The following is a 15,433-nucleotide window of genomic DNA, read 5'->3' as shown; positions in this document are numbered from 1 at the left end:
ACAAGAAAGGAAAACTTTCCAGAGTGATTTTGTGTCCTTAACCTATGGTGGTAGTCATTGCCTTAATGCATAAGAGATTATTTTCGGTTTTTATTAGGATGTAATTTTTCATGCAGTTGACATATTAAAAGTGATATTTCTAGAAAAATTAGGGGATTTTCCAATATAAATGTGCTCTGACTTAGCTAAAGTGCAGTAGAACTTACAAAACAGCTTATGGACAGCATTAGTTCTCTTGGCTTCCTTATCACAATAGTGCTGATTAAATAAACTCTCATTCCACTTCCAAACAGATTGTTGAGCTCAACCTCCATCTCCTACTTAACAAAGTTTTTTCTTTAACCTGTTACAGAATTTTGTTACTTGTATCCCTATTAAATTTCAGGTGGTTAGACTCAGCCCACCATTCTAGTGCCTCAAGACCTTTTTGGATCCTGGCTCCAATATTTTAGTTCTCCCTTAGTTGTTTTTTTCTTTGCTCCAAATATGCAATGGTCCTTCTTTGGAAAGTTATTCTTCTACTCCCCAACCTCTTTAAGAGAGCTCAGAAGTCTTTTTTTTTTTTCCTTCCAATTCAGATCTTTTTTAAACATGCAGTTGTCACAATGTTGGGGGTTGGAATGTGTTTAGTTTTAAGTAATATATCATTCCCCTTTAAGATTGAGAGAATGAGGCATTTTGAATTTTTTTTTCCCCATCTCCTAGGAGAGAAGCCAACCTGAATACAATTCCTATTTAACAATACCAAAAAAACACAACCCACAAGATATCTCTGACTCTGTGCAGTGTAGTAACAAAATTCTTACTGTTTTTCATCCTTTTTGGAAGCAATATATTATTCTTTTTCTTTTTTTAAATAGAATTTTATTTTTCCAAATACATGTAAATATAATTTTCAATATTTTTATACAACTACATTTCAAGTTTTTCTCCCTTCCCCCCCAAAACAGCAAGCAATTTGACATAGATTAAATTTATGCAGTCCTTTTAATATATTTTCATATTTGTTATCTGTAAGAAAAATCAGACCAAAAGAAAAAAGGTGAAAGTACTATACTTCTATCCACTCAGTCTCCCTAGTTTTCTTGGAATTTTCTATCTGTGATAGATATTTTCCATTTCAGAAACAGTAGAATTGCTTTGAATCACCACATGAGGAGTATATTCTAAAAGTATCCCTTGCTTCATCTACTATTACCGAGTTTCCATTTCCTCCAACCTTTCTCTTAAAGGAGTTACTTTTTCAAGATATGGGGTTTCACAAAAAGTAAAAAAATTGTACATACAAAATAGATACAATGTAAATAGAAGGAAAAAGCATTAGTACAATATGGCCCACTCCTTCCAAATGCCTTCAACAGCACACCCAAGTGATTATCCTTCCTCTGATTAAAGATACCCCCCAAAAAAAGAAGAAATGGCCATCTCCTGCAGTGGGCAATTCATTCCACTTCTAGATACTCCTTCACCCTGATCTTAATTCTATCCCCTAGGGCCATCTAGATCTTCCTTCTTCCATATGATAATCCTCTAAACATTTGAATATATCTTTTGCCCCAAACTCTTCTCCCAGCTAACCAGCTATCTAGTTTTTTCAAGGGTTCTTAATTTGGGGTCCACAGACCACTAAGGACTCTTGAGAATATACTTCAAGAGGTCTATGAATTTTATATTTTTAATACCAACTTTGAATAAGTTTCCTTTGTGATCCTATGTATTTTATTTTATAAACATCTTCTAGAGACTGGATCCACAGACTTTAAAACCAGATTGCCAAAAGGTGTCCATGACCAAATATTAGAATCTTTGCTTTGATCCTCATCTGGCAGGTTCTTGGGGCCTTTCAGTATTTTGGTTTTCCTTTCCTTTTTTTTTTTTTTTTAAATTTTTATTATTTTCATCATTTGCTTCACTAACTTATATTAATATTCATAAAACATTGCTTTCAGCACATAACATTTTTGTATGCAAAAACTTATAATGTCCCCTTCTGTCTACTGAATTGAGTTCCTTCTTTGCCTGCCTTCTTTTGGACTTCCATGATAATACCACTGTCCTTTTTTTTTTTTTTTTAAATAACTTTTTATTGATAGAACCCATGCCAGGGTAATTTTTTACAGCATTATCCCTTGTATTGACTTCTGTTCCGATTTTTCCCCTCCCCCAGATGGCAAGCAGTCCTTTACATGTTGAATAGGTTACAGTATATCCTAGATACAATATATGTTTGCAGAACCGAACAGTTGCACAGGGAGAATTGAATTCAGAAGGTATAAATAACCTGGGAAGAAAAACAAAAATGCAAGCAGTTTATATTCATTTCCCAGTGTTCTTTCTTTGGGATAGTTGCCCATCCTTGATCAATTGAAACTGAATTAGCTCTCTTTATCGAAGAGATCCACTTCCATCAGAATACATCCTCATCAAACACTATCGTTGTTGAGGTATATAATGATCTCCTGGTTCTGCTCATTTCACTTAGCATCAGTTCATGTAAGTCTCGTCAGTCCTCTCTGTATTCATCCTGCTGGTCATTCCTTACAGAACAATAATATTCCATAACATTCATATACCACAATTTACCCAGCCAGTCTCCAATTGATGGACATCCTTTCATTTTCCAGCTTCTAGCCACTACAAACAGGGCTGCCACAAACATTTTGGCACATATAGGTCCCTTTCCCTTCTTTAGTATCTCTTTGGGGATTAAGCCTAGTAGAAACACTGTTGGATCAAAGGGTATGCACAGTTTGATAACTTTTTGAGCATAGTTCCAAATCTCTCTCCAGAATGGCTGGATATGTTCACAATTCTACCAGCAATGTATCAGTGTCCCTGTTTTTCCACATCCCCTCCAACATTCCACATTATCTTTCCCTGTCACTGATTTTCCTTTTCAAGGAAATACTCAACTTATCAATGTACTTCCTAAAGTGTGGCTCTTAAGAATTGCACATGATATTCTAGGTATAATCTGATATGGTCAGAAATACAGCGGGATGATCACATCTTAATTTCTGAACACTGCCTCTCAGAATGAAACCTGAGATTAAATTTACCTTTTTGGTTGCACTGTAATTTTTCTACTGGTAGTTCACTAAAACTTGTATTTATACAGCGCTTTAAGGTTTGCAGAGTGCTTTACAAACATCTCATTTGATTTCCCCAACAACTTTGTCTCCATTTTACAGTTGAGGAAACAGATTGAAAGAGGTTGCCTGGGGACAAAACCAGTTAGTGTTTGAGACAGGGTTTGAACTTGTGTCTTCTGATCTCTAATGAAGAGCTCTATCCGTGGCTCCACCTATCTTTCCCAGATGAATTCTTGTCTGAACTTGTCTCTCCATCTTAATTTATACTGCTGACTTTTTTCCTTTTAAATTCTATTTGACTCAAAGTTCTCACCTAGCAACATCTTTTTCAATATTAACACTTTTTACCCAGTGCTTAATGTCTTTCTTACCACTTTTTGTTACCTATGAATTTTATACACAGGCCATCCTGTGGCTAAAGATCTAGCAAAGATCCCAGAGCCACTCCACTGGAGACTTCTTTCCCAAGTGACATCAAAGTAGCATGCCCTGGTGCCTATGTACTTTGCACAGAGTAGGCATTTAATCAGTTTATGTTGGATGAATGAATGTTTTCCCTGATCCTTGTACCTGAAATATGTTACTGCCAGAGTGGCAGAACAGCTGCCTTCTAAAGATGTAATTTTTTAAAATAAGCTTTTGTATTTGATTTCTTATGTCATCAGTTTTTTCCATTATATCTCTTCTCTCCTTTTACCGGAGCCTTCCCATATGACAAATAGTGTTTTTTTTTTTTAAGATAGGAAGAAAAGGGGGAAAAAAATCAGCACAACCAATTAATGCATTGAAAAAAAGTCCATAAACGTGTGTAGTGTCACCTGTGGACCTGCACACTTCTATGGAGGATGTACCAGGTTGCACTTGATCTTAGAATTGTGCTATATTCGCTTTATTTTTTGGTGTGTGGTGGTTCTCTTCATCTATGTTGAGGCAGTTACTGTCTATGTTGTTTTCTTGGCTCTGCTTACTTCAGTCTTATTAGTTCATGTTGAATCTGTTCATGTTTCTCTGCATTCATCACATAGATATAGATCATTTCTTATAGCCCAGTAATATTTGATTATATTCATGTGCCACATTTTGTTTAGTCATTTCCAGTCAGTGGGCATCAACTTGTTTTCAATTCTTTACTATCATATGAAATACTGCTATAAATATTTTGATGTATATGGAAACTTTCTTCTTATAAATGATTTTCTTATGGCATGGGTCCAGTAAAAGACTAAAGATCAAAAGGTATAGGGATTGTTAGTCACTTTAATTACATAATTCTAAATTGCATTTCAAAATGGTGATATCTTTTTACATGTAATTGGGGGAAAAAATATATAGTATTTCAGAGCCCTATAGCAGTGTGTTTTAGTATGCCTAATTCCTAATCATACTACAGTCCCTGTAACATCACCATTTTTTGTCATCTTTGCCAATGTATAATAATAATGATGATGATGATGATGGCTAACATTTATGTAGTGCTTATTATGTCACAGGCTCTCTGTGTGTTACAATTATTTTTTTCATTTAATCTTCACAACAACCTGAGGAGATAGGTGCTATTATTTTAATCTCCATTTTACAGATTGGAAAACTGAGGCATACACATTAAGTGACTTGTCCAGGGGGTCTTTAAGATTATGAGACTAGATTGGAACTCAAGTCTTCCTGACTAAGCCCAGCCCTCTATTACCATGCCACCTAGCCTCTTGTGTATAATAATGATTTGGATCATTCTTTAATGTAGTTGCAAACACTTTGCAATGCTTGTGAGAACTGCTCATCTTTTGATCACTTAGCAGGGAATGCCTGTTTGCCATATCCATTGATACACATGTATGTATGTGTTATGTATATGTATATAAATTTCTCTTTGTATAAATACATGTTGCTTATATATAACAAAGAATTGGAAACTAAGTGTCCATCAGTTAAGGAATGAATGGCTTAAACAAATGGTAGTACATGAATGTAATAGAATATGATTGTATTGTAAAAAATTGTGTGTGTGATGAATACAAAGAAGCATTGGAAGATCTGTTTGAAGTGATGCAGAGTGTAGTAAATGCAGCCAAGGAAGCAACATATTGCAGTAATTCTAACAATATAAACTGAAAGAATATACACCCAAAAAAAAAAAAATAGACTCAAAATTACAAAAATCCAATAAGACTTGAATGAGGAGATATGAGGACACCTCCGTAGAGGTGGGAGGTGGGTATTATATATAAGATCAGTTTTTGGATATTTTCAACGTATCAACTAATTATGCTGTTTTTTTTTTTCTTCCAAAACTATTTGTTATATGGGATGACTCACGAGGGACAGGAGGAAGGATACCTTGGATAATTATGATGTAAGAAACAGAAGCTATCAATAAAAATTTATTTTGAAAAATTATTTCAATGTCTTAGATACCGAACTCTTTATCAAAGAAATTTGATAAGATTTCACCCCCCAAACACATATTTAATTACTTCCCTTTCTATCCTAGATACATTTACATTTTGTCTTTTGTAACTGGTTCCATTTCTTAGTTGATTAAGAATCCATCATCTACCCATAGCTGTGGGAGTCATATAATCTGCTCTAAAGTATAATTTCAAAGAATAAGAAGCACTCTAAAGATGTCTATCTTCCAACTTCTAGTGCTCTACCTATTTTATATTCTAACTACCTTCTATTTGTTTTGAATTCATATATATATATATATATATATATACATGTATATATATATATACACACACACACATATTTGTTTACATGTCTCCCTTGATAGTGTAAACTCCTTCAGTGTAGAGATTGTTTGACTTTGTATTCCCAGAGTCCAACAGTGCTTAGCTTAACAAATATTTGTTGATTGACTGTTTATGCCTTTTTCCCAGTCTTTTGACTGAATTCTTTTAACAGGATAATGAGCATTTCATTCCATGTTGAGAGAATGTATTCAAATATTCCTAGCAGATAATACACAGAGCTGCAAATTTATAATAAGGTGTAAATGACTGATTCCAGCCTGTCTTTAGCACAGATAAAGTCAGTAAAATTTGGGGAAGACAGGAGGAATACATGAAAAAGTAGGTGTTAGAAAAAGAAAAAAAAAACCTTGGATTGCATTGATTTCATAATTTTGTCTAAATCCTGAATTCCTCTTTTTGGGGGGAGGTGAGAAAAGTCACTTCCCCTGCTTGGGTTTTGTCACATATAAAGTGAAGGGATGGTTCAGAATAATCTTCAAGATTCCCTCCATTTCTGTCACCTATATTGACATAGAAACAGACAAATGGGAAAAAAAAAAAAAAAAAGAAAGTAGGTTTCAGACAGTTTGGTGCCTTGTAAGTGTGATAACAGGTCTGCCTTTACAAAGGTGTTGCTTTCCCTCTCCTGCTCACCACCCACTCCTTGGTGTTGGTGAAAAAAAGGATGAGGGAGTAATACAGAAGGTCTTTCTGAGACCCCCTTCAGTTCTAGTTTCTCTTCTCAAGAACTTGGAGATCCTTACTGATTCAACATGGTCATAATCACAAGTATTAAACTGGAAACAGACCTTAGATGGGGTAGTCTCATACCTCCTCAATGGGTAAATTGATGGGTGGGGAGTGAGCCCCAAAGAAGTGAAGGGATTTGCGAAGGAGAGAAAAGCTACAAAATAACTAAGACCAAGAAAAAAAATTATATCCTCACTTGTGAGCTTCCCATCAAATCTTGACATCTGCATGACAGTGCTTTGATTGTTTTAATATATATGCTTTCCTCTTTGAATTTCTTCAAGCCATATTTGACTGTAATTGGGCAGGCTCTCAATTCCTTCTACTTGTCTAGTCAGCAAGCATTAAGCTCCTACTATGTGCCAAACATTATGGTAAGCACTGGGAATACAAAGGCAAAAATAGTTACTGTGCTTTAGAAGTTCACATTCTAATAGGAAAGACAGTGTGCAAACTACTGTGTACAGAGAAAAAAAGGATAAATTGGGGCTTCTAGAGGCAATATAAGATTTACCCAAATTAAAGATATCTTTCGACTATAAAAGGGAAGGCACTAGCATTAAAGGAAATGCTTTTTAAGGTTAAAGAAGAAGGTTAAAACTGAGAGAAGTCAGAGAAGCTAGAGGAAGGAAATAAGAGAATTCTCGGCATGAGAAAGGGCTAGTGAAAATGTTACATGGGCTATAGAGTGTCTTATGTGAAGAATAAATATGTGTCACTGAATCAAAGAATATATGAAGGGAAATAAAACTGGAAAAATAGGAAGGACTTTAAAAGCCAAAGGGGATTTTTGATCCAAGGAGTGATAAGGAGCCACTGGATTTTATTGAAATGGGGCATGAGCAGAAGAGTGGAGGTGCTGTGGTGATGCTGTGTGGTCAGGAGCATCATTTTGAGAGCTGAGGGGAGAGGACTGGAGTAGAGAGTTTTGAAGGCAAAGACCAACCCCAAGTCATAGAAGCAAGAACTTGCATCAAGAGAATGGCAGTGTCCAAAGAGAGCTGGAAGCATGAGAGGTGTAAAGCCCCTGGCAGTTGTTTGGGTATTAATGATGAGAGAGCACAAGTAGTTGCACCTTGTTTTGCAGTCTGGATAAGTCTTATGTTGTCTCTAGAAGCTCAAAGATGACATGTGATTTCACTGAGAAAGAAGAAGGAGGAGAATTAGGAATGGGATAAGACAAAGATGCGGGCTTTCATTCCCTCCCATGGATTCCTGGCCTTTGTCAAGTCCACTTTGGTAATTTACATTCTTCACAGTATTCCTTATAGTGAGAATGAGTTTGTTACCTTTCCATAACTGACTCCATTTTATTTTAAGCCTCCATTTTGTGGACTCTGAATATGTAAGTATGTAAGTTTTCTATAATAAGGACCTGAGTGGTACAGTTTGGTAATGCATAATATACTCTTCAGATTTGATAAATAACTACTACAGATATCTGTATCCTCCAAATTTTGTAAACAATTACTAATGACTTGTATAACCCCCAGATGTAACATACAGTGGTTAATGATGTGTAACCCCCAAATTTGGTGGATAACTGACAAATACTTGCTAATAAGACTAGTTTTGACTTATAATTTCCTTTCAGCACTCAAGTATCCCTAATCCTCCTTTTAACATATAAGCATTGTCTTGAGTTAAAATGTAATAAATAATTCTGTAAGGGGACTCCAATTAAGGTAAGTTCAGGAATATCAAACACCTCAACTGAATTAATCAACTGAATTTGGTTAGAGGGACTTTTCTTGTAACCTTATCATGATGTATGATTATTCTTTAATTATTTCACTCATTCTCCCATTTCTGTGCACTTCTGATAATCTCTGTTTTTTCTGGGAAATGGTGGAGCAGTTTTGTCTATTTACATATATAAAGAAAATATATGTCACTGGGTGTTGCTGGGTTTTTTTTTTTAATTACATTGTTGACTGATCCATTCTGAGTCATCAGAAGTAGTTAGTTGCTACAGATTTAACATTTTCTGATATGAAACCATTTCCTTAAGAGAAATTTTTTTAAAATAACCTTTAAAAAATGATTTAAAATCTGATTTAACAGATGAATTATGACTCAGATACACCAAATTCTGTATTTAATGAGATTTTTAAAAACCTGTTTTCCTAAATTACATCTCTTATGATTCTTACCCTCATCTTTTATGAAAACAGCTAACATATTCAGCAAACATGTATTGAGTGCCTACTTTATGCAAATCACTGTATTAGGCACTGGAAAAAGAGAACATATTTAGTTTATATTCACTTCCCTCTTGAGGCTTACCACCAGGGAAAAAAAAGAAAGAAACAAACATAAACCACTTGCTAAATTTATAATTCAATGAATCTGTGAGTTTACCTGCTTCCTCTATTATTTCAGAGTAAAATTCATCAATGACTTCTTACCCTATAAGATTCTTGTTTATATTCTCTCATAACTTTACCAAAATATATGTGTTGATGAGGCTAATTATATATCAAAGTCTGGACAATAGGAGTTTTCAGCCATTTGTCCCCACCCACCTACCCCTTCAAACAGGGAATGTTAGGATACTCTCCTCTGAGTGGTTTTCATGTTTAATTGCTAGTTGTCTAATGTTTTTAAATAATTGTAGAAAAAGCCAAATTTTGATACCTAAGAGTTTCCACTGAGTCTTTTAATATTTTCATTTAATGTCCCATGAAAGCATCATGTCATTCCATGAGAGTTTTGTCTTTTATCTCTTCTTCTAGCTCTCTTGTCCAGCCTGTTTCTCTTTTCAACTAAGAAGCAACTAGTAATATCAGTTCTTTTGGGATTGTAGTGTTCCATAATTCATCACCATTTAATATCATTGATAGAATATTGATAGCTTTGTGTTAAGATGGTGATTGGAATTATTCAAAGTGACATGTAATTTCCCCAATATGATCCAACCTACCCTCTTCCTTCAGTTCAATTCTGGTTCTAAATCATTGTTTAACATATACCTGAAATTTATGTAGTGATCTATTTTTTCAGGTTTTTAAAAAAACTTAATAGTAAAAAATGTTTTTTGATTACATGAAAACATAGCTTTCAATATTTATTTTTGTTAGATTTCAAGTTCCAAGTTTTTTTCCCTCCTCTTTCCTGCTTCTTCCAAAACAGCAAGTAATCTGATATAGATCATATATATAAAATCATGTTACACATAGTTCCATACACAAGATTAAGAACAAAAAGGAAAAACCAAAAGAAAAAAAATTCCAAAAGTGAAAATTGTATGTTTTCATCTGCATTCAGACTCCAGCATTCTTTCTCTGGATATGAATGAAATTTTCCATCATTAGTCCTTTGGAATTGCCTTGGATTATTGCATCACTGAAAAGAGTTAAATCATTATACGATATTACTGTTACTATGTGCAGTGTTCTCCTGAGTCTGCTCATTTCACTCAGCATCAGTTTGTATAAGTCTTTATAGGTTTTTTCTGAAATCTGCCTGCTCATAATTTCTTATAAAACAATAATATTCCATTACGTTTATATACCACAATCTGATCAGCCATTCCACAATTGATGGGCATCCCCTCAATTTCCATTTTTTTGCCAGCACAAAAGGATTTTATAAATATTTTTGTACATGTGGGTCCCTTTCCCTTGTTTATAATCTCTTTGAAATACAGACCTAGTAGTGATTTGGCTAGATCAAAGACTATACACAGATTGATAGCCCTTTGGACATAGTTCCAAATTACCAGAATAGTTTGATCAGATCCTAACTCCACCAACAATTCATTAGTGTTCTGATCTTTCCATATCGTGAATATTTATCATTATCCTTTTCAGTCATATTAGCCAAAGTTTGAGATGGTACTTCAGAAGAGTTTTAATTTGCATTTCTTCAATAGTGATTTAGAACATTTTTTCACATGGTTATAGATAGCTTTAATTTATTCATCTAAAAGTGTTTCTTCATATATTTTGACTATACAATTGGAAAATGACCTGAATTATAAATTTGACTTAATTCTCCATATAGAAATGAGGCCTTTAACAGAAACTATAAAACTTTAACAGAGCTATAAAAATTGTTTCCCAGCTTTCTGCTTTCCTTCTGATCTTAGTTGCATTGATTTTGTTTGTGCAAAAACTTTTTTTTTAATTTAATGCAATCAGAATTAATCATTTTGCATTTCATAACTTCTGTCTTATATGATCATAAATTCTTCCCTTCTCCATAGATCTTATGATATACTATTCTTTGCTCTCCTAATTTGCTTATGATATCACTCTTTATGTCTAAATCATGTACTTATTTCAACTTTATCTTAGAATAGAGTATGAGATGTTGGTCTATGCCTAGTTTCTGCTATATTATTTTCCAGTTTTTTCAGAAGTTTTTGTCAAATAGTAAGTTCTGATTCTGGAAGATAGAGTCTTTGGATTTACCAAATAGTAGATTACTACAAAGTTTTGTATATCTAATCTATTCCACTGATCCACTACTCTGTTTCTTAGCTAGTACCAAATAGTTTTGATGATTGCCACTCTGATACAGTTTTAGATCTGATACAACTAAACCATCTTCCTTTGCATTTGATTTTCCATTAATTTCCTTGATATTACTGACTTTCTATTCTTCCAGAAAAAAATTTATTATTTTTTTTCTTGCTCTACAAAATAAGTTTTGTAGTTTTATTGATATGACTGTTGAGGGGTGAGGATACTCTTACACCCCAGGGTAGTGTTGCAGGTTTTGGGAAAGAATTCGCAGTCCCAATCTCTAAGCGAGGTTTTTGGCAGAAATGGGTTTATTTTCACTGAGTAGCTATTTCAGTGGGCTAGTTCCTGATTAAGAAGACAGCAAAAGTTGGGATATAGAATCTTGATTATATTTAGCCCAGGGCTAGGGAGAGATCATCAGATGACTTGAGCAATTTCCAGATCAATAATGGGTGGTGATTAGGCCCTAGGCCAAGATCTCCAAATGAATTGTGGGAGTTTCCTTTGGTAACCAAGTATAGGAGGGTGAGGATGCTCCCAGAGGCCGGGAGGGGTTGAGATTCAAAGTTTTTCTAATCCAGATCAGCCTTTCACAAAGATCAGGGGGACATCATGACCTTGAAAAAGTAAAAGTTGTTTTTTTGTTTTGTTTTGATTTTTGGTTTTGTTTTTAATAGATTGATAAACATGCCTCTTTTGAATTACATAGGATCTCATTGACCTAGGCTTCTAGCATTTGGGGGCTTTGATAAGTTCAGTATCATGTTATCAAACAAAATTACTTGGAAGAATCTGCTATCTCTAAAAAATCCTTCTATTTGAACCTCCTCCTTAACAACTGCAAACATCTTTGATGAACATATATGTTCTTGTTTTTATTCCTTGCTTGACATTTCCACCTAGATGTCTCTGAGACACTTCAAACTCAACATGTCCAAAACAGAACCCATCTTTCCTCCCTAAACCCAATAGTCCTCCCAACTTCTCCATTCCTTTCAGAAGCTCTACTGTTTTTCTCATTACCCAGGTCCACAATACAAGAGCCACTGAATGGGACTGATTGATGAAGTATTTCTTGGTATTGAGTCACATGATTCCTGTTCCCAGAAGTGGGACCCTGAGGGGGGAAGGGGGAGGGGGAAGAGAGATCACATGGTCTCTGGAGGGATGAACTTTGAACCCTGGGATACAAGAAGTTAGTGAAGTTGCAGGAAGTAGCATGACTTGTGGGAGGCAGCCAACACTGGTGACCATTAGTCAAGGATGGTTATGTAATGCTGGAGAAACTGAGGCAAGATAGAGAATAGAGAGTTTTTAATATTTGGGTTTCTGAGAGGGAGAGATTGTCTGGGGGCAGATCAGAATCCATTTGTCCCCCTAGGGCTGAATTGGACTTTCCGTCTCAAAGAACTCAGCATCAGTGTGAGATTGCAGTGATTTTTATATGGCTCCAGAGTTCAGGGGAAGCAAAGGCAAGGGGTGGAGTCCGAACACTGATGAGCATGGAAATCTCCAGGCAGGGACCATCAATCCGGTTCTGACAGGTCGGGGGGTAGAACCATAGATTCTGATACATTCGGAGTGTCACTGGGGACAGAAAGTCTGGAGCAAGAGCGCTGTAAGCCCATCTCTAACTTATCTATGAAATGCTAATGGTCAGGGCTCCCAGCCCTAATTATCTCAGTCCTAATGGTCAGAAAGGGGGTTTGCAACCAAGGGGATTGAGGCAGAACAATTCAAGGAATTGAGGTAGAACAATTCAGGGAAACTGAGGCAGGATAATTTAGGGAAATGAGCATAATGATTTAGGGAAACTGAGGCAGGACAATAAAAGGAAACTGTAGCACAACATTTATGTCCTTTTAATCTATCCAATGAGAAGGCTCAGATCTTTTGCTTTTAAATCCTGACAGGGCAGAAGCAGGCTGGGTTCCAGGAGCACATGGAGGAGTTGGAATGGCTCCCAGGTGTGTCTGGGCCTCTCCCCTCAGTGACTAAATAAGTGCTTTCTCTTTGTACCTAAAGATGTCTCTGATTAGTTAATTTGGGAAAAGGGGGTCTTGCACCCTCCCACACACCACCTTTGACTCTCCCCTTTTAGTCCTCCTCATTTATCACAGTGAGTCTCAGAATGCAAATGTGGCTCCCCTGTCATCAATGATGAAAATAGCTTTTTATCAGTATGCTGACAGAGATGAAAAATGTTATTACATAGAAACAAAGGTGGAAAAAATGACAGCTTTTGCTTTCAAAGTGTTGATAGGAAGACAGGACAAATATAAATCAGGGTGAAATAAGTATATCAGAGATCAAACACTGAGCTATGGGAGATTCAGCAATGGGGAGAATCCTGAAAGAAGAGTTTTTGCTAGACTAGAAATAGGAAGGGGGGCTATTGCAGAACTAGAGAGAGCAATATGAAAGCAGGATGAGATCAGGCAATGGCTAGTTGGTTGTAAAAGAGAGTGTATGAAGCTAATTAGTATAAAATGAAGCAGGGGACTGATTAGAAGCTATTCTAATAGTCCAGAAGAGAGTTAATAATGGCCTGTCCAAGGATGATAATGAGAAGAATATTTTCATAAGAAAAATAAGAGAGGTCAGATGTGAGGGACATTGAAGAGATCAAACTGACTAAATTTGATAAGAGATTAGATGTGGGGTGAAATAAAGGGAAAGAGGAGAAAACACCTGAGAGTTTCCAGGCCAGGTGACACTGGAAATAGTACCATCAATTAAATTAGAAAAATTAAGTTGAATTTTTTGGGTTTTTTTTTTCAGGATGGAGAAGAGGAAAAATTATAAAGATAGCATCCTGACAGGTTGATTAAAGAGTCAGTTAAAGTAAAATCAACAAACTCTTATTAAGGGCCTATTATGAAAGAGAATTCTACATTTGGAAATCACACCCTGCAGTCCTCAAAGCAGACTTAAAATTTCTTATAAAACTTAAAAGTTTGAGGGGATATTCTTACTTAGCCTGTATCTACTTTGTGGTTAAGTGCCTTCTACTTTCATTATTATGCCAAATGTCTGTGATTGTTGAGTTAAGTAAACCTAACTACTCTCAACTTCAGTTTCATCTATAAAATGAAATAATAGTATCTATCCCTCAGGATTGTTGTGAGCATCAAATTAGATAACACCTAAAGCTCTTTGCAAACCTTAAAGCACAACATGAATGCAATTATTATTGCAGAGACAGTGAAAAATGTCTTGGTTTAGGAGTCAGAGGGCCGTTTAAATTTCAGTTTGGCTACTTACTGCCTATACGAATGGGACACATCATTTAAAACTTTGAAGGAGTCAATCTCCTGGAAAATGGTGCCTTCAAGATTATTTTCCAGTTCTCAATCTATAATATGTTATTCAATCTAAAATCCTCTGGGAATTCTAAGAAGGTTAGTGTTGATTTCCTAGATATCCACTTATAGTAAGCCAATTGCCTGACACTATTTCATGTGATCTTTGGAAGTGCTGTCTTAGGGTCCTACTTATCCAGGACTACTCCCAACCTTTATAATGGGATCTTATGCCTAATTCTCTGTGATACCCCTTAGGTCGCCTTCAGAAATATCCCTTCCTAACCAAGCTAATTCTATACATCCTCCATGGCTGTGTCATCAAGTAACTGGCACACTGACAGTTCACTCTCCGTCCTTTCCAATCTTCCAAGTCCACCATAGGGACCATAATGTGCCCTAACAGACTGCCATGATCACAAACTCCATCAATGCAATAGGAAAAAAAAAAAATTTACGGTGGCAGCTGCACTAAACAGGTCTTCAGGCCCTAGCAAGGCATTGAAAGTTGAAGCCAAAGGGGAGCAAGAAGTAAATTTTCTTGACAAGAAGGTTGATTTATTTTAGTCTGTAAAATTGCTATATTTTGTTTTTCTAAACAGCCAGAGTGATCACTTGGCATTCAAATTGTGCTGAAATTAACAGGAGTTGCTGCTAATGCTTATTCTCACCTATCCCTGAATATTTAGAATCTTCCACAAAAGCCAGAGGGGATTTTCTTCTCCTGGGTAGTTTAAGAAGTTGATAGCTGCCTTGGAAATGTTAAAAGCAAATATAATTATAACACAATTTTTCAACCTTATTACCTAAATGAGCCTGGGAAGGGTCTAATACTATCAGCTCTAGAATCAATGGAATGCTAAACTTGGAGTTTAGATGTGGATTCAAATTCTACCTCTCATCTGGATTCTATAGGCTCCTCTGTACAAGATATATCTTAGTTGTAAGAAAATTCTCTAAGATGTTTCCAAGATGACGTAGTATGGATCAGATGAAGGATGAAACCCAAATCTTCTAAAGTCTTTGAGGCTGGCTCTCTAATCGACTCTGCTATGTTGTCTTTCCAAATTCTCTATTCTGATGAAATC

The sequence above is a fragment of the Antechinus flavipes genome, chromosome 2 (assembly GCF_016432865.1).
Source record: "Antechinus flavipes isolate AdamAnt ecotype Samford, QLD, Australia chromosome 2, AdamAnt_v2, whole genome shotgun sequence".
Taxonomy (NCBI): Eukaryota; Metazoa; Chordata; class Mammalia; order Dasyuromorphia; family Dasyuridae; genus Antechinus; species Antechinus flavipes.
Note: the sequence above shows the minus strand (reverse complement) of the source record.